This window comes from Megalopta genalis, chromosome 17 (assembly GCF_051020955.1).
Source record: "Megalopta genalis isolate 19385.01 chromosome 17, iyMegGena1_principal, whole genome shotgun sequence".
NCBI classification, from domain to species: Eukaryota; Metazoa; Arthropoda; class Insecta; order Hymenoptera; family Halictidae; genus Megalopta; species Megalopta genalis.
Window position 1 is genome coordinate 6,994,869 of NC_135029.1, and position 21,201 is coordinate 7,016,069.

A 21,201-nucleotide genomic window follows, 5' to 3' on the forward strand; every position below is an offset into this window, starting at 1 on the left:
TTTAATGTTTAAGTCGTTACGTTAATTGCTCGTACGACCTTGTACGCGCGGACACTCTGAAAGAATTCGGTGAAGAATCGGCATTCGCTTTCTCTTATCCATATTTCGCGCGCAGCACACACCTAAACCTGAATACCATTCTATAAAAAGTAACACGTTTCAGAACCGATTTTATCAATTACGGTTTTTTAGCAACCATGAATCTTGTTAATGATTGTAAGCCAATTCATTCGACCACCCACTGGAACTGTAACGAGAATAATTTCGCGAAGAACCGTCGTTCCTCTAATGTCATTCATGCTTTATTTACCGGAAGCCTATTAATAGGCACGACTGAACTGTGTTCAGAGCTGGGTAAAATAGTATTTTAAATGGCAAATAATAAATAGATATTTTATTTTGGATCGTACATGTATTTTTAAACACATAAAATATTTTATCTGTACGAGAGAATCTTAAAATTATATTTCAAATAGTATACGATGCACTTCGTTACACGTGTATAGCTGTATTTAAAAAGGCAATAAATGTCATTTTTTTTTTTGTTTTCATGTTTTATGTTATTAAAATAAAAACTATTTTATACCAAAATAAACCATTTTAATTTACGTTTTACATTATCAAAATGAAATATTTATTTTATTTACTGAAATTTACTATTACTATTACTGTATTACTATGAAAAGTACTATTTTATTTGAATTGTAGTAATATTAGAAAATTACGAGTAGATTAAGTGTTCGTTAAGAAATGCATTCGATGATCGGGTTTTCCTGTTTCGTATTATTTTCGCGCGGATCTCGGAAATACTATCGTTCCATGTCGACGTGTAAAAAAACTGAAACAACTCAGGATCCGATATTGAAATGAAGCCTGTAGTTGACATTTATGCATCTGGTTAGGCATGTACACGTGCATGCATAGAGGTTCGATCGAGTGTCGTGCGTGTGCGTAAAGGACGGAGACTCAAGGCCGATCGTCGGCTAACCCTTTCTCCATCCTTGCCGTGGCCCCAAGAAAGACAATTTGAAGCTGTAGGAGTTCTCGCGAACGTTATATATCTTTGTCAAACATTATTATTGTGCATGCAACGTGACGCCGCTAAACAATGACACGGTATACAGGGAACATATGGTTCCTCAAATAAGCGCGTATCAGCGGCTACATATAGTTACTTCATTAAGGAAAACTACGACATGTGTAGCTTACACATTGATAAGAAAGAAATCTTTTTATTTGGAGCGATTTCCAATATTCGAAATAATGTGTTTCGGTATCGTGTGGGGTGGACTTGAACAATTTTAACGCCATTTTTATTAAATAGATCAAAAACCACCTTTCACATTTTTATTTAACACTATTTTCATCAAAGGGGTCAAAAGACATCTTTTAACATATTTATTTAATACTATTTTCACTAAAGGGGGCGAAAAACATCTTTTAACATTTTTATTCTACCCTATTTTCAACACAGGGGTCAAAAGACACCTTCCAAAGTTTCAATGTACACTATTTTTAACAAGAGGTCAAGAGAGACCTTTCAACATTTTTATTTAACACCACATCTAACAAAAGAGTTGTGATGCACCCCTTTTAAGATTTCAGTAAAATTAATGTCGAAGTTCAATCACTCTTTTCCCCGATTTACTTTAATTTATTTTACCTCGATTTTCCATAATGGTTATAAAATTCATTTGATAAAAATATCGGTAAAAATGGTATTAATACAGAAATGTATTTGACTTTATTTATAAGGTAAGCTAATGTTATTTAATTATTCGCTGTCACTATATCTGCCCAAATATTTGTAAATATTGCTTAATATCTTTTATATCATTTATCTTTTCTCTGAGCATTCCAATAAACCTTTATAAATCAATTTATATTTTTAAGTTGGTATTTCGGACATTTTCTGTGAAGATATTCCATAAGAAATGACAGAACCAAAATCAATATACAGTAAATTCTCCCTAATTGACTTTCAAATCGATTTGAAATATTGAACAGAGTTGAAATATATAATACGATGAGCACTAATTACATATATAGTAAATTCTCCCTAATTGACCGTCAGCTTGTATACAAAAATGGACAATTTGGGAAGAGAAGATACGATTATTCGAGTCTTGCGGCTCGTTTTTATAATTACCAATTGTCAACAACTATAAAAACGTGTCGCAAAGCAACAGTCGTACCTCCTCTTCCCAAACTGTCCATTTTTGCCCCAACCTAAAGGTCAATTAGGGAGAATTTACTGTATACGTATTGAAATTAGTGCTGATCATATAATATTATATATGTCAACTCAGTTCAATATTTTATACATTGCAATATTGTAAATGTAGTATAAACGGTTTTTAATTCATATACTTGTTTTCCTTAGCGAAATATATTGTTCTTATTACTTCCATTATAATTTCAATTGGAGTGAAAATTGTTTAAACAGAAAGTATACCTTAAAAAAAAATGATACTTTCGTGCCATTCCCACAACATGAAGTTGAAGGAGTAGAGAAAAAGAACATTTTTAACACTATTTCTACCGATCTCTTATGGATCCTTCTAGTAAATTAATCTTGTAATCATTAAAAGTTAGTATTATTTTAGTTAGTAGTATTTTATAATTATTAAAAGTTAATAAGCCAGTTGAGAAAGATTTGTTAAAATTAGAAAATAATTTCAAATTCAAATGATCAATGATGTCTTTTAACCCTCTTTGGTAAAAATACTGTACGATTAAAATTAAAATTCAATTAAAATTACAGTTAAAATTTTTAAAGGTGTCTTCTGAGCCCCTTTGATAAAGATAGCGTTAAATTAAAATTTGTCAATTTGTACATCAGTAAGATGATAACTTGTATTATACGGTATAGTAGAAAAATCCATGCTAAATCAATTTTTCGTCAAATCGTTTGCTTTCGATGAATCACTGTTGTAATGGAGCACAGGATAAAATCGATTCGTTTCCGCCGATCTCCGTGTGGTTTCTAAGAAACGAAAGGTCGAGGCGGAACCACAATCGGCAACCAGCAACGAATCGAAAACGTATGCTCACTCGATCGGCAATCGTGTTCACGTCGTACGTGACTTAATTAAGTTAATACTTTCCACGCACCGACGTACGAATATTCATTTCTCCCCATGCGTACACGTTACGGGATCGCTGCAAGAATATTGATGGGCTTTCAAAATAAATTAGCTAGATGAAACACTACGGCAATTGAATTTCCCCGTCCACCTGTTGCAAGCATCGCTTTGTGTTCCATAACGGCACTACAATGGTGGGAATAATTATAGACTCAAAGTAACTCTTACATTTTTTGTGACATCTAAAGAAAAATACTATTATACTACATTTTTGTATTTCTATATTATAGTTAATAGATTATAGAAATATACAAATATAGCCTTTTTTGGTTTTTGTTTAAATATCAGTAAAAATGTAGAAGTTACTTTGAGTTTATAATTATTCACAGCAGTGTAAGTGGTCTCCTTTTAACCGAATCACTCTATATATTTAAAAAGAACTTAATAAAAAAGTTATATTTGTATTTGTAATAATAGAAAATAGAAATATACAAATACCATATTTTGTTAAGATTTCGTTTAGATATCGGTAACAATGTAAATGTTGCTTTGAGTTTATAATTATGCAAACCATTCTACGATTGAGATTTCATCAATTTCCATTTGGAATGTAATTTTTGAATAATTGTTTCTGCGTCTCTGTTTCAGACCAAATGATTTGAATTTTTTTTAGGCGATAGAGGGACTTCAACGCTTGTAGTTTGATTCTGGGATAACCGATGTCGATTAAATTTTCAACACGCGTATAAGTTACTGAGATCTACGAAAGGCATTTTTTAAATTTTCATTATAAGCACAGATAAAAAAATTAAAAAAACGATAGCTTTTTTTGTCATTCCAAGTAATAGCGGAATTAAAAGAAAAGCATTCTAGTCATCGTCTAGTATAATAGTCCCCCTATCATCTAAAAAAATTCAAATCGTTTAATTCAGTTTAGTTTTAAAAAATGTCATTGCTTTTTAAAACACTTTTGTGTGGGCCACTGTAGGTAAATACTGCCGGATCGCAAGTCAAGAGATTCGATATTGCATGTCGAAGGCGTGCAAGGACATATCCTCTTTGGTACTTGTCTTTCGTGGCATTTCATGGAGAGCGATCGGACATCCAACGTGTAGCGATCGCATCTTCTCAAAGAACTGGTTATAACAGATATAGGTATCTGAAAGTTGTCTTCATACATACTAACCAATCATATTTTTACCATTTCTTACGACTAGATACATGCCTAATGCCAGCGGACAGGTATAATGTAGAAAACTATAATAATGTACAGTAATAATACATATTTATTGCAGGATACTTCAAAATTATCGTATAATAGCAGATTTTAAAAGTATTTATGGTATACTCTCCTAAATGGCGATCAAACTACTATCATTAAATACACAAGAAACGTATCATCTAAAAATAATGGAAGCACCACACAGACGTATCCTAAATAGATTTATCTCAGCGTTCTAAAGAATATTAACGGTAACGTTAAACTATACAGATCAAGAGTAACAATATTGGGGTAATACGTTCATCGAAACGAATCATTACAATATAAATCAAATTCTATTATGCAATAATTATTGCATAACTAGAGAATCAAAGTATGATTTCCATTTTTACCGATATCTAAACGAAATCTTATCAAAATATCGTATTTGTATATTTCTATTTTCTCTTATTTCTAATATAAAAATATACAGATATGATAATGTAATATTTATTACTTCTGTTTAAACGAATTGTTATTTACGCTTTAAATGTTAGCAAATATGTGAACCAAAAATCAATAAATAAAAAATCTCATTGTTTCTTTGGAAATAATCAATTCTGAATAGACCGAAAAATTGTATTCTAGCCAACAATATCCCCTTAATGTAATTCTATTAGAAAAGCATAAAAGTATTTTTCCTCTTAGTAACTTCGGAACCATAAAACCTCTAAGGGAACGTGCAGTTTTCCGAGTGTCTGTAATTGGAGAGATAAGGGCCTCCGACAGAGTGACACTTCGCAAAAAGTTCAAAGCACGGGCTGTCCTAATACGGCTTTATTCACCTTTCGAAGCACGCGCAAGGACACGCGCCATCCCTGGACCGCGTATCCATCTTAAGGGCATTCGACCGGAAGTCCGATATGTACGACGCAAGCAATTACGGTGGTAATCATGGCTACTCGGAGAACTGGCTGCGTGCCTCCTTGGAGGATCGGTTTGCTTCGGGGTCTCATCTGCCACGCTCGACTTTCCGGTTTAACCGCTCCTTCTTCTAATCGTTCTCCTTCCTGCCGAATGATCTCTTCGTCCTTGATCTTTTCCATGCACTCTGCGTAGTTGAGTAGTACTATTGACACTTAGGGCAGAGGTGTCGTGAAACGGACACTTTTCTTTCCAACGAAAGAAACTAGAAGGCCATTCTACTCGGACAGGCGTTAAAAATGAAGAACTACAGAAAAACTTCTTCCGTCAAGGATATATTCCGTGCAGATATAAATCAAGGATAACGAACCATCCGAAATTATTGGCTAATTCCTTCTACACCACGGCGATATCAGGAAGACTGAAGAAGGGGCACCCTCAGGACCCGATGATATAAGCCCAGACATAAACTGAACTTCCGCAAAAGTGCTAATCCAATGGGAAATAGAACGTCTTGGCAAATGTTCGTTGGAGAAATTGCAAGAATTAGATGGAGTTGGAAAAAAAACGTGTAGGGAAGAGGTACCATGAAGAGGACGCTTTTGTTATGTATTAAATCTGCAATATTTATGTATAAAATGAAACTTTCGTACTAAATTAAATTTGTACTTAATCGCAAGCAAAATGTTTGATTAATATTTCTATGTTTGCTATTCTTCTCGAATCTACTTTTCGAACCATTTTATTCGAATAATGATTAATCATTATTCGTCGTGAATTATTTGAATAAATTATTTACATAATCCTTTATTCGAATAAGTTATTCGAATAGAGATTTTAAAATTATTCGTATAATAATACGAATAATTATTGACTGTTTTTGCTTTAAAGTAATTTATTCGGACAAACTTTCACCTAGATAAATTTGTATTCGATTATTCATTTATTCTATGGCGTTAAATAAAATTGAATTCGTTTGTCTTTACCCCTCATCCGTCATCCGAGTAGAATTTTGCGTTAGAAGCATCGACTAATGATCGAAGAATTCCACGACTGCTCAGTGTTTCTGATTTCCCACGTGTACGAGACAGTTACGTCAACCGAGGTTGTAGATAGGATGTGTAACGGATGGAGCAGCAAAGAACCGCTGATTTATTCTCGTGGTCATCCGATATATCGAATGAACTACCGGAGAACCAGAAACGAGATAGGACGAGCGAGAACGCGAAAAGGTATCCTCAGGCATCGGAGGTGTCGATTGTTGAACGGTGTCCAGTTTCATTGATCTAGGTCTTGAGGATCGGAATGAGATCGTCTCCGGACACAAATTGGAATTTTTATGAACAGCCGTTGCAGAAACCCCTGTGAATCATTGTACCCCAACGTAGCCGGTACCACGAAATATCCTGAAATGGACGCCAACACGATGACGTGCAGCGTTCACCAGTGACTTTCACGAAAATAAATCTTTTAGCTTGTCCCGTTGAGTCATAAGAGGAGATTATACTTGGTGGATGTATCACTAACGGAGTCCCCCCATTTTTCATTCTCCAATGGTCTCCGGTAACTTTAAGAGTTCCTCGTATTTTTAAACTAATAGCGCGACACGAATTTAGAATAGAGAAATTTTCTATTACGGGATCATGCTCGATCAGAAATCTTAACAAAATTAATTTTTAGGTTTTGATTATTTATGAAAGTGTTACATTTCGAGAATATTCTCTGAAAGTTTTATCGTAATTGGATGAAACTTTTAACAGAGATATAGTCGCTTAATTGTTTAAGAGCTAGGACATTAAGCACTCCTAAAGTTTACGATACAAGCGAATATAACCGCTACTTTTGAGGACTAAGAAATTTTCATTTTGGCATGTAATTCATTTTATTAGACCGAAGAAACGGAAACAAATTTTTAATTCAAAAATCGCTAAGAGTGGTGATCAGTGAAAACAATTCAACTGTACGAAGACATTACTGTGCCGCAAGATAGTTCTGCGGAATATAGAACTATCAGTTTTCTTACAGTTTTTACAACAATTTCAACAGTTGTGATGTGTAATGTGTGTGACGGAAAAACACAATTTCAAACCAACAATACACGTCGATTTTTAGATTCAAAATTATTGCGCTTTGTGAAACATATACCGATCGCTGCACGTAAGAAGCAACGCACGAGGGTAGAATGCTTCGCCGTCAGCAACGAATAGTACTTCGGCAGAAGATGTAAGAGTAAACATAAATTGAAACTTTAAACGCGTTTTCCTCGATACTATATTTTCAATATCAGTGGTTAGGATATCTCGAAAAGTAGTAGTAGTAAAAGATGTAGAAGTTCAAGGAATTAACTCTCGGTCGAGGGACCATTGTCAGAATTATACAATTGTTGACGTTTATGGGCATTATTCAGCTTTATTCAGAAGTTTTTCCAAATATATTTTTAGAGACGCTTCTTTTAAAATTAAGAAAAAATTAAGAAAATGCATTTCAGTCATTGTCTAGTGGACTAGTCCCTCTATCGTCTAAAAAACAATTTAAGTCATTTAGTCCAGTTTGAAAAAAGTTATTGCGATTTAAAGGGTGTTCGAACACTTTCGCGAGCTCTGCACATCTCCTGGATTCCAATGTGTCTAAAGTAACGTATTAATTTACTTAAATTAAACTTATCCTCGTTAACACTAGATTCACGGAGCAGAAAAAACAGCTGTTTTATATTAGTTTATGAAAATAACAATAAGACATTTATTCTGATTTTTAACAAGTGTTATTGTAACGTTTGCCGTAAGTAACATATAAATTGAATAAATAACTCGTAAATGTATCTTTGCGATATGAATAATCGTAAATTAAAAAATTAGTGACTCGTCATTTTGACGGGTTCCGTAAATCTAGTGTTAACACGGCGACCGACGCTATCTCGTATGAAATTTCAGTCCTGCCCTCGGGCTGCGAACACGGTCGATGTATCTAATATATTTTTTTACTCTCGGACTTGGTAATCTCATCCTTGCATAACGCTGCGACGATGACTCAATCTTGGGAACGTTAACAATCCGAGGAAATCTGTTACAATGGAAAATCATCGTACGAAAGGCTGCTACGTGTCCCATTCAATAGGAGAAATTTCGTCTCGCGTTAATTAAGCGCGCCAAGGGGAACCTTCAAGTTTTTTGAATTTATAGGAAAGACTCGTTGCGCAAGAAAATAAATGCGAAACATTCGGACTTATGATGCATAAGAGATTACATCTTGACCGGGACAAGTTGGTCATAAGAAGCGTTGTATGTATATGCATGTATCTATGTATGTATTCCTTAGAAGTCTTTAAATGGAAAGTTTATGTCCAGCATCTCGATTTACACTTTATTGACAATAATAATGCCTTGTGATAGTACACGCCTATTCATAAACAATTGATCCACCAACGATATTGTGGCGGTAAATCAGTGGCTCCTTAGTTCGTCGATAAAAGGTTTATCAGTATAAATTAGTAAAAGCTCGCTCATGTTTAGAGATTAAAACTCAGAACTGATAAAAAGTTCTAAATCAAACTCACGCTTTTGAAAATCAAATTTACCTTTGTATAAGTCAAATCCACCTTTTTGTAAATCTAATTCATCATTTTGAAAATCAAATTCGCTTTTTTATAAATCAAATTCACTTCTTCGTAAATCAAATTGTTGATCAAGTTCTTTTATCTTATCTTGTTAAACTATTCTAATAAAAATAATAAATAACAAATTTGCAGCTTCGAAATTTTTTATTTTATCGTATACATGTAACAATGAATTTAAAATACTTATTTGACAATAATTGTACGTTCGTGTGCAATGATTCTTCTACCATGGTAATTTCATAGTATACAGTCGGTGTACAAAGTATTCGTAAACCGAATTTCAGATTTTCAACAAATTATCGATATTTGAACCATTATACTTTCGTGAAGAAGAGTGATTTTACAACACACAGCAGACGGAGAACTAAAAACGTAGGTTTTTCCAAAAATGTTGCAAATTTATTGTTAAGATAATTTATATATATATTGTTTAGTTAATTTATAATAACTTGATTCACAGCAGGAAAATAGGTTTTTGTACGACAAATTCTAGGTAACACGAATTATTTTATTTGCATAAGCAATCAAGGTCGATGCTAGAATACAAAATTAGTTTTAAGTCTTTGCAGCCATGTTCGTAACGGTGACGAATTGCAAGTACGATGAGCATTTATTCTAAAACCGTTCTCCGACGGCGAAGAATGCAAAGTTTTGTTCTTTGCCCTGCTTCAATTGGACCAGAGTCCGGCGCGGCGGGATAAATTGGACCATCGGAGATGAAATGCAAAAAGTATACGATCGTCCAGACACCTTTTCCTTCGTCACGGTGCGGTGTCGCGACCAGTCTATGTAGAACGGTATCCGAGTTCATTCACGCTGAATACGAAACAAGATTTTCCAGGCTGTTGACGAGTCTGAATTCGAATGAGTAGAATGTCGGTTGGTAGAAAATGGCCATGCAGGCATCGGCTGATAGCGATTGAGGTCGTGCACGAGGATCGTGGAGAGGATCGTGAAAACTCACTGGCTTGTTACCGGGTTAAATTCCAGCCGCGGGCGAGTGCCTAACATGCACGCTTAAGTAGTATATCTGAATGAGACGAGAATATAAATGAACATGTAATGTTGTCGGCATAAAATGTTGCCCGGAACGAGTCGAATGATCGTAAAACCCGGTTATTCAGATTGTACCTTATTCTTGGATCATTCGTATTTTTCTTTTCATATGTTTCGAAAACTTACGGAAAGTAAATCTGCTAGAGTTAGAATGTTGAATTAGTATTTCAGGATTCTATGGAATTCAATTAGAATATCGAATACTGTGTGCAATGTTCACCTTTTTTTTATAAAAAAAATTGTTAAATTTTTATACAGAATGTTAACGTGCAACGAATACTTTTTATCTCCCGTTGTATAAAACTAATGCAGACAATTTCTATTTAGTATAAAGATCGGCAGTCTGATTATAACATTGAACAGGATAACTTCTAACGTATGCGTTGCACGAAAAAAGTTCTGCATACAAAAGTTTCATGGTTTATAGCGGTACGTTATGTAGTGTATTTATTTTTTTCTAGATGGTGGCGTTTCGGAGATTCGAAGGTTTTTTTTAATGGAATACTGTGTATTATATTTCTTTGATTATCAATATTTAAGCATGCAAGTAAATGTAGGCATGGAATAAAAATAAATTGTCTTCTAAGAAATGATTACAATCGGCAACGGGTTAATTCGAGTGTTCCGAATACATTCCAAATAATGTGGTCGTGTTTTTATACTAAAATTAGAATCATAGCACTTATTTTTCCATACACATCAATGTCTATGGTCACCACAAAACAGAAAAAATTACAAGGCCATTAGCAGGTTACGTGAGGTGCTATACAAATACGAACGCTATCGTTTCTCGAACTCAAAGCCGTCACGCTGTATCACATACTCGTCCAAGGACAAGGACAAGCTCGCACAGCTTGAAAGTCATGCACGATTGGAATACGAAGCGTGCTCTGAATCACGGAAGGTAGAAAAACTGCAAAAAATAATAAAAGAAACATGAAATATTAGAAATTTTAATCGACCTTTTATTTAGAAATAGAAAAATCGCACGATGATCTTATCTCAAGATATCACTCACCTTATACGCAATTAAAACGTAATTTAAACGGGAGTTAATAAAAAAAGACATTTATAACTACCAAGGTGAAATAATTATGAAGTTTGTACGATCTCGCTTCGATGACGTTTCTTTTCTTATTGTCACTCCATAAGCATTTCGCGTATCATTACAGATAACGGAGTTATCGCTTTGTCTGTTTGCGTATACATTGCTAAAGTCTATACGAGCTATATAGATGTGCAAAAAGTGAGAAATTCAAGCTTTCATACTTTATGAATTTGCATTTGGGAGGTATAACGATCAGACAACATTTTCAGTTGACGGTTTAAGAAAGGCAATAAGTCCTTAAAAGACAAATCGCATTTAGAAAGGCAGGTTTCGCGTCAAAAATGTTCAGACGTTGCAACATTCCAATGTGATGTATTCATGGCACTTCATTCGACGAGATTTCATAAAATTCGTGTTAACGGGCGCTTGTTAACACAACGCATTTAAGACCTTGACCCGTTTCTTTTACTCGCGAAAAATACGGCACGTCGGATTGGAAGATGTTCCGCATCCTCTTTATATTCTAAACCTATCTCTCCGCGACTATCATTTACATTTTTCTGCGACACGCCTTCTTGCAAAGAAATGCCACGAAAACGGTGTCATTTACTCTTAATGTTTCATGTGTAATTCATGCCATTTCTCTCTCAAATTATATTTTTATTAAGTTTTAACGATGTTTCAACAATAAAAGTAATTAGCAAAACTTTAAAATTGTCCGAACGTTTATAATTATATTGGCTCTTTATTAGATAATTTACAATTTTTGATATAGTCATCTTGATTTTATAAATTGTGTAAGATTTCTAATATTTTTCTTCAAAGTGTGCTGTTCATGTTGCTGGAGATTTGACTTTCTTCTTTCGACGTGGTAGTATTTCCACTGTGGTGGAAATGGTGGTATTTACTTGATGGTATTTGTTACGTTGTATTGTTTCTGTTTTTCTATTACATATACAGGATGCGGAGAAAATTCTGTCGCTTTATGGAAAAACATTCAAACATTCAGTATCCAGTTCAGCCACAGTGGGCCACAAAAGTAAAAAAGAGCATTTTAGTCATTGTCTAATAGACTAGTCCGTCTATCATCTACAAAAAATTCGTCATTTAGTCCAGTCTTAAAAAAGGTACATGTGTTTTAAAAGGCATACAAACACTTTTGTGGGTCACTGTACCTTAGAATTAGTGAAACCTGGATCCCCTTTTCTTTCTTTAACTTCTTAAGTGAAAAATATGTGTCTCGTCCGCAAACATTTTCTGTTATCCCCAAACTTGAACTTGACAGGCGACGCAAGCTGCACATATTTAAATATTTAAACGTCATACAAATCCCTTCCAACTGTTAAGAAAGGAACTACATATTATGACATTTACATTAATGATAATTATTATGATATGATATTTTCCATCTAAAATTGTGATATTACAGTTGGAATGAATTATTAGAAAATAAACGATATTAAAAAAGAATTTAAATAGTTTGTAAATTTTGTTCGGAATAATCTCAATTATGTAAAGAATTTTTACATAATTACATTACTTGCATTGAGACTTAAAAAAGAATATTTTCAATTTTTTATCTATTATTAGCATTATATAAATATTCACATTTATATAAACATATTAAATAAATACAGAAATATTTTAGTTTTATTTTTTGATAATTCCTCGCATACAGTTGCACTAAATATAATTGTGTGTCAGCACACGCGCATTTCTTTGAAATGCTAAGACAAGGGATCTTCGAAAGTTAGCGCTGAAAATCCACGCGACCGATTCGTTCGCATATTGCTAAGAGTCCTAAACGTCCGAAGAAATAGAAAACTGAGTTCTCATTGAAAGGACAGGAAGTGTCACGGGTCGCGCGATTGGTGCACGTTAAAAGTTCGGCCGGTCGAAGCACCCGGTACCTCGTTTCATACACCGACAACACGCGAAGCACGGTGCTGCTTTTGGACTTTCTCGTCCGATTGCGTAACCACGCGCGATGTTGTACAGCAAATACGGACGACCGGTTCACAAAATTCATGCACGATAATAATCCGGGGATATGATCGGCCGTAGACGTCCTTCCCGGTTGTCGTCTAGAGGCTGTTCGGATATCTGTCGACCTGATTACTATCTGACCATAAGAACGGAAAGGGTGGTACGTTGAAGCGAGAGACAGAGGGGCGCCGTGACACACGTGATACCCGCGTATATGGGTTCGTTCTACCGTGACGCGGGCCGATTTAAGTTCCAGATACGAAACTAGCGGTCTGGTTTTCTGGACGTTCGATCGTTTCAGAAAAATCGGCTCCGGCTGAGTTATGTATTCCGCATAAGAATTCGTGCTGCCATGCCGCGATGCCGTTTCTGCAACCGTGTGCACGCGCGCGCGCGCGCGCGCGATCACGAGCACGAGCACGGGCATGAGCGCGAGCATGACCGCTCGAGCACTTTCGAGATTGTCTTCTAAATTTTCCGAGGCATTTCTTTTATCGACGTCCTTCTATCGCTGCGCCGCGCCGTGCCTTGAATTCCGATCAAAGACGTAGATATACACCGGTGCGCGCGTAGATAGAGGAAGTCGTTACCGTTAAATTATGAATCCCAGCTTTTCTCAAGACGTTGCGAATTTAAGAGATCAGATTGGGTAACGAGTTTTCAAGTCGAATATGCTTCTAGGAACGTTCTCGTGAAACGCGGTTGATAAGTAACCCCGACTTCGGATCCTAAGTTGACTCTAAGGTATTAAATATTCCATGCTAATGATCTACTGTGAGTGCACAAAGCATTCGGGCACCGTTAAAACGGTATAACTTTTTTAAAGCTGTAACTTCGGTACATCGAATTACTTGAATTTTTTAGAGATGGTAATGGGACTGATTTACTGTACAATGACTAAACTAATATTTTTCTTTTTTTACTTTTGTCTATTATTTGAACCAGACGAACTGATTTATTTCGAGACATTAGAAGGACCAGTTTAATAGACAACGTGTAAAATGAAAATCTTTTTAATCATGTTATCATAATATTAATATTTTGTCGGTTGACCCTTTTGTTTTATTACTTTATGTAATCGCTTGGGCATGTTACAGATGACTTTATTTAAATAATCCGGCGAAATCCGTTTCCACTCGTCTAACAAACGTTGTTTTATCTTTGTTGTTGTCTTTGTAGGTGTTATACGAATTTTGCGGTCCGATCGATCCCATAAATTTTCAATTGGATTTAAATCAGGCGATTGAGGAGGAGGATGCAGTACTTTTGGACAATTGTTTAATAAATATTCCTTTACAATTCTGGCCTTGCGTTCAGGATCACTGTCCTGATAAAACTTAAAACTGTACGTATACCCATATTTATAGCACGTGTAAATAAATTAAAAAAAAAAAGTCCAAATACTTCATTTTGTCCATAATACCGTCGATAAAAACTAGATGGCCGCTCTAGGAATTTTCCACGAAGAAACATAAAGTTGTAAGCTGAAGAAATTCTGTATGTCCATGTTGAGAAGTTACTTTCCCTCTTGATAAGGAAATGGCGTCCTAAGGAAATGGCAATATTACATCTTACAACAAAAATACGTCTCCTAGAATTTAGGATAAAATGCTCGTAAAACATATTCATAGATTTCGCACATTTTAGACTAATTCTCGAATAATTTGCCGAAAGGAACTGCACACAGTGCGATCGATAAAACGCATACAAAATTGATCTCAAAAATAGATCGACGCAGCTAAGTGGTTAATCAAGTATTTAAGCAACTGAAATCTAAACCGAAAATCTGTTCGACGCGATTTAAACGTGCAATTGAACTACGTCAAGAAACAACGCAACACAAAATTCGTTCTTGGCTCATTTGGCCGCGATCGCGGTCTTTCGTAATATTGCTACCGCAAACCAGCAGACACTGCATTCGTCGACGTCGTGCCGCAAAAAATTCCGGACGAAAAAGTTCATTGCAGACAATATCGCGTAACATTTTATTCGCGAAACGATATTAATTTATTGCACAGTGGCACGGAAAACAGGTATAGACGGAACTCATGCTCGCTTATATTCGGATTTTAACGACTCGAGCTGGATAAATAATATTTCTCTCGGCTTCTTTCTCTCTGTCCGACAAGCTTTCCTCTCTAAAACGTGCGTCAGCAGCCACGGACAAAGCAAAGACAAGTCGCTTGTTTTATATTTCCTTCGAAGTACGCTATGAGTAGGTAACCTAGTCTAGTTCGCCGATCATTCCTGTTCAAGATCGCGACGTGGAATGAACATAGTTACCAGGGTCATCTGATAAGTTAATACCTTATTTACCGGAAGTTTATTAATCGGCATTTCAACGACTAAACGGTACCAGAAAGGTGCGGAATAATAAAAATTTAAATAACAATTTCGATAGAAGTAATTACATTGTACTAATTCAAACAATTCACTCGATCGTGGATGAAATTATTGTTGCTCCCGAACGATTTTTTATGAAATTCTTAACTGTTGTTCTTTAATTTTCATCTCCTCGTTCTAAAATTAAACTTAATTATTTCATGTTAGTTGCAGCAAAAGATTTTTTACGTTGAACTACCTTAAGTCAGTTTTCTGGAATCGATTGCAAACTACCGTTTGTGCTTTTTTCAATAAATAGAATACATTTCTGAGAAATTGTTCGTTTAATTTATGATTATTGATATCGTAAAGAGCATTTATGAAGGATTTATCCGATAAATTTCTTTCTTTAGTCATACAGGTTTTGCACTCCAAATCCATCCTCTTGTAAATTATATTTACGTTTCTTTAAATCGAATTCACGTTTCTTCAAATGAAATTCACGTTCTTGTTAATCAAATTGACTCTTTTACAGATAAAATCAACCCTTTTGCGAATCAAATTCTTCTACTTTATTTTTATAAACTATTCTATGAAAAATTAGATATGATAGGAAATTGTTAGGAAGTTTTTAATTTTATTGCGCATATGTAAGAATGAACTTGAAATACTGATCTAATAGCGAACATACCTTTATCTACATATAATGATTCTCCAGCTATGATAATCTCATCTGCTCTGGTAGTAATTAAAAAAATACAATTCATGACATCCATAAAAGAAATACTTTGTCCATACAATTTTTAAAGAAACTTCAATCGGGACGTCATTGAAGGTGGCCAAATTAAAAATGTGAGCCTTGTTTGACCAACGAGATCACGCAGTTCCCGGATTTTGTGGAGGCTTGCATTATTCAAATCAAGCCGTACTGTCTTCGTTCAGTTCCTACAATAATCCTCGAAGTGATTTGCAAGAAAATATTACAAGTAACATCAATATTATTTCACTGAGAACTTAATCGACAGACTTCGATTTGAAAAAGAGTGAATACTATATATTACAATAAATACATTCTTGTTTTATAAAGTAGCGTGAAATATTCACTTTTAGAGCGCTGTAGATCTCATATTAATTAGCCAAAACTATAGTTGTCGACTGCCTTTCGTAGATTCTATTTTTAATTTTTAAAATTTAGTGTATTCGCTACAACTTATTGTTAGATACAACTCATTGTGGTTAAGCATTCAAGAGATCGTTTTTAAAAAAATCAACGATCTTGTTACCGAACGACTCGGAACTTACACAGTTGTGCATACAAATAATTGACGTACCGTTGTTTGAAATTGACGACAAGACCGACAGTTTTCGATTTTGGTACCGTCCAGATTGCGATGTTTATTGAAGCGCAACTCTTTCGAAGCGCGGCTTCGAATATTGAATGATCCACGTATGAGAAATTTACGAGAGACGGAGAGTCGAGATACTTTCACTGGAAAGCTTTCGTTCCGTCGAACCGTGGCCAATGATCATGGAATCACGAGTGTAACGAATGCCCAAACCTGCACACCGGTAATCGAGCACCGTTCTCAACACCTGTAATTTTTCTTCGTGCGGTATCTTTCCGACGTGCTGCTTGGTAACACGCGATACTTCAATTATCCGATAATCGCATATGAATTCGAATCTCGGCTTATCAGACGAACTATACCGACGTTATTAGCGGTGAGTAACAGAAAAACTTTGAAATCCTGTTACGCGACCAGTGACATAATTGCATTTTTTAACGGTGCGAATCGCTCTTGCCGCGTCCTTGTTGCATTAAATTTCTCGTGCGAATATGCAGTCGAATGCTCGCTCTATTTCCTGGCGCGGTTGCCAGGATAATTCGGTAATTTTCTTTCGCGTTCGATCGTCGTCCGTTTTCGGACGTTGGCCGCACTACGCTAACCGTTAATGTGAGCGGAATATTGACGAGTATGTCGAAGGATTACGCTAAGATAACGGTAAGAAACAACATATTAGATGTGCAAATGAATTCTATACACATTGTCTTCCAAACTCTATTGTTTGATTTTCCAACGACGGACGCTGTAACTGTTTTGATCGTCAAAATCAAATAATAATGTCTCTTACTTACTTATTTGTTTTGCTTTTTATTGTTAATAATGTTATCTATAATGATACGTGTATGTGTGTGTGTTATTTAACAGATGACCATACGCGTGGATATATGTTCGGTATTTTAAATAACTAATTTTTTATTTAAATCCATTTTAAATGTGGTATTATATGCAAACAATTTCATTCAGGAAAGAGAAAACATTTTTCTTATTTTATATTTCTTATATAATATTGACAATTGCTTATAATGTTGGACATTTTAAACTGTTTTAAGCTGTCGCGTAAATACGTGACTGAATATATAACAAAGCCTAAATGTGTGCCCATAAACATTTTTTATTTGTTGCGATTGATTTGTACGAATGACGTGCGAGAAACGAAATGGTGTTCCATGTTCGGCGGCTTTCCTCAACGTTTCAAGACGCTGACAAGCGGTAAGCATTATTCCGTGTTGAGTTGGTGACGTTTCGTAGCCAGCGCCTATGAAGAGTACTATTGGATGCACCATGGGATGTTGGAAATCAAAACGGGATGTTAACAAGGGAATACTGTACATTATCCCCACCAGCTCTCTCTTTCTCTCTATTTCACTCGTATTCAACTTTTCTCACTCTGGTCTTCCAGGCACTCGAGAAGCGAGCGAACGGAGGAGAGATAACAACCGAAACACCTACATACCTTGTCAGATAATGTTCGCAATGCAGACCCAAAATGGCAAACATTAAACGGACATTACTGTGTCAGATTGGCCAAGAAGATTTTTCGTTTTGCCACGACAGCATTGTAAGACAGAAATAAGTATGAAGTTAGTAAATTAATTGAGAAATAATTGACAATACATACTTCTAGAAAGTTCAATGGAACAAGGTGAAACTTATCTATAAAATTTTTAATAAGTAAAGCGTTATAGCTCTTTTTCATTAATTCAGTGCCTTGTGTCCACGATTTCACAAGCGAGCATCTAATCGTCCCAGAGTCACGCGACGTTACGGAAAATATATACGTACGTGTGTATACTTGACAATGTACACAACAGCTTATATTTACATTCATTCGCACCGGTGTGAAAAATTTACACTGGTGTTGCGAAACCGTACACATTTTCCGATAACAGATCTCTTTGCTCTGCAGTGTATTTGGCAAATGATTGTTGAAGGTCGTGTTATTTTATGCGAAGATTATAAAAACCTGTTTGGTGCTAGGGTTCTGTTTTTGTTATAGCACTGACGACACAGGCATCGCTAATTATTTAATAGGAAGCACTTAGGATTTTATTTCTTTTTCGACTTAAAAACCAAAATAGTTACGAAACTATTGTTTTGCATCATTTTTGATTGGCAATGCCGACAAGAATTTCATACGTAGGTGCGAACAATACCATGTTAACGTTGTTACTACTCCTGTCAATATTTTACACTGTCTTTGCGGCTTTTTCCGGCTTCAATAACATTATTTTTAACATGCAAATGGTGGAATACGATAACTAAGATTTGTCTTGCGAGTAACGCAAATCATTTTCCAAGTCATGTTCGTCATGCTTACGTACATCATATTCACCATACTTACGTACAACATACGTACTGTATTATTACGGAATAAAAAATATTTTAATTTCACGTAGTTATTACAAATAGGCGAATCGGAAGGTGCAAAATAGCGTATACAACTAACAATGACAATTGAGATTGCCGATGGAGAGATTTACACATATCTAACGTAATTAACTTCTTGTGAAGATTCGTATTTCTTTAGTATGTACAATTCATCGTGTCAATTTATTTTGAATTATTCGATTACAAATTCTTATAAATGACGTAGGCTTTTCTGCGATCAACAAAATGTCTATAAAAACAGCTCAAATAATTTTAATTCACTTACGAAACTACCAACGAAACTTGCTATATTTTTTAATCGACACTTTATAAAACGAAAGAATTTTCGCAATTTAAAACATTTATGACTCGGGCTTTTTCGTATTTCTTTCACCCATTCACTTAATATGTCTCAGATATTAACAATCATTGTAAAGATGCGTCATTCATATCCAATTTAGAGTTCGTACCGACAAACGTATAAAATTCTAGAGAAAAGAATATTTTAGAACCAATTTTGTAAACATACTGTTGAATTAAAACGTTAAAAGGTGTTTTTTGATTTCCTTAGTTGAAGTATCGTTGAATTAAAATTGTGAAAGGTGTCTGTTGTGTGTTTCATTTGATAAAAATAGTGTTGAGTTAAAATTTTGAAAGATGACCTTTGACCTTTCTGATAGAAACAGGGTTGAATTAAAATTTTGAAAGGTGTCCTCTGGACTCCCTCGGTGGAAATAGTGATGAAATAAAATTGCGAAAGGAGTCTACTGCCTCGTTTGGTAAAAGTAGTGTTGCATTAAAATTTTAGTAGGCGTTTCTTAACCCCTTTGGTCGAAATACCGTTTGACCGAGAGTTCTGTGTATTTTGTTAAATTATCGTATTAGTTTGAAAGTATAATCTTGAAAGTAAGAAACAATAATGTTTACGATACGAAACTGGCGGGTTCTCGCTAGACCACAATGAAATATTAAGAAACAAACAGAGAGAGAGAGAGAGAGAGAGAGAGAGAGAGAGAGAGAGAGAGGGAGGGAGAGAGAGAGAGAGAGCTCTGTGTTGAGTCGTTAACGAGCAAAAGCATCGACTTCTATCGAGATGTCGACTCGGAGTAGAACCGCGGGGAACCGCGGGGCACACCTAAATCATCTTAGGAATGTAACACTACAGAGAGTTAGAATTTACAGTGTCCCCTTGGTCGAGACCACGCTGCTACAGCTGAAGAGGTGAAAAAGGAGGGACTGGCTTAACAGTAGCTGCACGGTTCTTCAAATAAGCTCTTCGAATATGGCTCTCTCAGCCAGTTGATTGAATTCTACATAATTACATCCAGTCGTTTTCCTCCATCTTGACAGCTTTCCCGATAATTTCATAATTCTTTATTTATCGCTGACGAATCACTTATAAACGCCTTGTTTCAAAATTCGTTCGCACAACTATCTATAGTATGACTCCTTGGTGAAAAAATAAAATCTTTTCATGGAGCGCACGAAAATAACCGTAGAAATTCTTTCATCTTCGTTCGATGTAAATATGATCTTGATACTTGCCGAAGCGTTGGATTAGTCACAACGATGAGATCAGTACATATATGTTTTCAGGAAAAACACTCGTATCGCTATCGGATTGGCAATTTCTTTCCATTAGTGTTATATTTATCGCGTAAATCATTTACGCGGAAAATCGTTTCACTTTCGAAAACGAGTCGAAACTCTTATGTTGCAAACAGATATAACGGAATGTGTCATACGAATCGATAACGACATTAATACGTTCGATTGGTGTTGCAAAGTAGCTGTGTTTATTAGAAAAAAAAACTGTGAATCTGATTTCTTAGGCATAAGAAATCATGTATAATGTTATCCAGTCACTCGTGACGAGCCCATTTCAGGATACAAGTAATTGCTTCATGTTCTATGTTAATTATTTATCATGCAAATGGTCCAGGTACCGCGAGTTTCATACTTATCCGAGGATAACAGTAAACACGTGAAAGAAAAAGAAGGCGCGAGAGAGAAGGAGAGAAAGAGAAAAAGAGAACGGATTAGCTTTAAGCTCGGCATCGCCGAATTCGAATTCGTGGTAATTTATCGTTCACATGATTAAGGTGGCGTCTCGGAACCATCGTAAAGTGTTCTCATTAATTATGAATAATATGATTACGCGGCGGTTCCCATGGTTTCCCTTTTGTGAGACCCGGCTAAAGACATTTACGACGAGAGAACCGCGAGCAGCGATTCACAGAGCACAAGCGAGA

General features: G+C 35.4%; 1 protein-coding gene across 1 annotated transcript in view; it reads right to left on the minus strand.

Moving 5' to 3' along the window:
• LOC117225184 (uncharacterized) overlaps positions 1-21,201 on the minus strand; it is an 82,709-nt gene that overhangs the window by 60,811 nt on the left and 697 nt on the right. The window lies entirely within an intron of this gene.